Source organism: Sinocyclocheilus rhinocerous, unplaced genomic scaffold (assembly GCF_001515625.1).
Source record: "Sinocyclocheilus rhinocerous isolate Xijiao unplaced genomic scaffold, SAMN03320098_v1.1 scaffold1545, whole genome shotgun sequence".
NCBI lineage: Eukaryota > Metazoa > Chordata > Actinopteri > Cypriniformes > Cyprinidae > Sinocyclocheilus > Sinocyclocheilus rhinocerous.
In genome coordinates, this window is record NW_015626380.1 from 139,618 (window position 1) to 142,033 (window position 2,416).

General features: G+C 34.0%; 1 long non-coding RNA gene across 1 annotated transcript in view; it reads right to left on the reverse strand.

Annotated features, from left to right (window-relative positions):
- LOC107712707 (uncharacterized) overlaps positions 1–594 on the reverse strand; it is a 2,091-nt gene extending 1,497 nt beyond the window's left edge. The window contains exon 1 of the long non-coding RNA XR_001636817.1: positions 523–594. This is a non-coding gene — a long non-coding RNA (uncharacterized LOC107712707). The remainder of the gene's footprint in view (positions 1–522) is intronic.
- Positions 595–2,416: the final 1,822 nt, after the last annotated feature.

Here is a 2,416-nt window from a genome sequence, read left to right on the forward strand (position 1 = left end):
AACATTGTTTGTTGCGGACAACTACTGGTGTATAATGCTATGTAGTATAATAAATGATAAGACACTTGTTCTTTGCTTTGTTTTATTTTATATAAGAAGGTGTAACATTAAAATATATTAAAGTGCACATAAACACACACAAAACTCAAAGTACATATGGGAGGGAGGGGTTCTTGCAGACCAATCACAGCGCTTGCGGTCTGCGTAGAATTGACGCGCTGTTAGATTTTTGGAGAGGTGCACGTCAGGCTACGGCGTATGGGTGTGCGTCTATGCGTAGGCTACGGCGTAGGTCCGACGCAGAAGTATAAATCAGCCTTAAGGGTTACTGGAAAGCAACAGGCAGGTGAGTTTGTATAAAGAGTTGGAGCAAAACTCTGCAGGACTGGTCTAGCCTGGTCTAACATGTCCTTCTTGACAGAACTTTAATTTTTCCTTTCAGGCCTTTCAGGCAATAATGAGATTAATTCTGCTCAAAAAGAAGAAAGACTGACTGCCTACTTTTTAATTCTAAGATCTTACCTCCAACCATATAAGGCTGTATTTTTAGCTCCAGTGAAGAGATCAAAATGTTCCTGCCTCAATCTTATGAATGTATCCGTATGCTCCGTATTCAAAACAAAATTTAACAGGACTTATTTCTACATGTATTTTTACTGTTGATTTTGCCCATCTTGTAGTGTTTGGTCATTTTAGATAGATTTTTTTTAGTTTTTCGTCTTTTTTTCTGAATTTGTCTTATTTTAACTGTAATAATGCAAAAAACAATACTTAAACATTTCGAACAAAAATCAAAATTTTGACAAAAAAAGTCTTATACTAGATAAATACACACACACTCTTATTCCTATCATTATGAGCACATTCCATAGGCATAATGGTTTTTACACTGTACAAACATATTCTATTCCCCTAAACCTACCCATTTTAAAATAGTTTTATATTAAAACTATACTTATTTTCTATACTTGATATAGACCATTTATTTTCTATACTTGATATAGAAAAAAGGTGCATAATTTATTTGAATATTGTCTATCTTAAAGAAAAAAATGTCAGTGAACTAAAATATTGAACATTAATTTCATAACACTAAAAGCAGAAATGAATTTATTATAAAATTATTGTCTCCGGTCAGTTTATACAGTGAACAATATGAAAGTGACCCCAAAATTTAATACCAGAGGGTTAAACAAATTAATTATTTCTCGCCTTGTTAGCAAAGTACTGTTAAACGTTTAAAAATCACTAAAGACTTGTAATCATGTTTATCACACATGTAATACAACTAAAACTACTTTTTCAAATAAACGACGGTTATTTATGGCGACGCAAAGAATTGTGGGTTATCTGTAGCAGCGAAGGATACACCTGCATGCATCCTCCGAATTCCTGTAAAAGAAGGTCGCATTCGAAGGTCGCATTCGGAGTGTCCTACTTGCTTTTCTGAAATGAGACAATCTCGATGACGTATGCAGCCTTCGAATGCGACCTCCGGAGGGCGCAGCCTTCTAAATGAGACACAGCTAGTGTTGTCTCAGATTTGTCTGAGAGAGAGCGCGCGACACTGACGCACACTGAACGCTCACTCTCTCTCAACGTGTGAGATAGAGCGAGCGAGAGACAGAAAAGACTCGCAAGCCAATGTAGCCTATCCCTATGAGAAAATAATAATAATACTACTAATAATTCTGCTTTTTAATAACAAAGGCTTACAATAAAAGTAAAACATTTAGGCCTGTGCATACACCAGGAAAAAAAAAAAAGGTCATTTTCAAGTAAAATTATAATTTTTTTCAATAATGAAAATATTTATTATTTTTTCTTTCTTTCTTTCTTTTTCAGATTGTCATCCAATTGTTGTAAGTGATCAATCTAGCAGTCATCCTGCATCTTAGATTTGCCATGTTCAACACACTGATTATTAATCATTGATTACAAATTAGTACATTTTAATGTGTACAGATATATGTATTATCTGACTCATATTGAGTGATGCTTTTTCTTTTTCTCCCCTTTGTTTTGGTGTCAGTAGCTGCTTCACCCCAAAGGCTCCACAGCACTGAGTGTCTTTGGCTTTGTAAGTATATTTTTTTTAGCTGACTGTTCCATTCTGTTAATGTATTTTATAGTTGGTTAGTGACATTTTATTATTTAATTAAACAACATATGTGAATAGTGTAATGTGCCTTCCTGCTATACTTCTTTTAATCTTTTTGTGATTGCTTTTTCATATTTTTTGTCAGATTGGTCAAGGTCATCTGAAAGAGTTCACCTGTGCCATGTAAGTAATTGAATGCGGCTAGGACATAATATATTAAGATTAATTTTGTTGTGTTTGAGTCAGGGTGTTGTGAGTGGTCAAGTAGGGCTAAAATTAATATTAATTTTACTGACATTTTACATATTACATTTT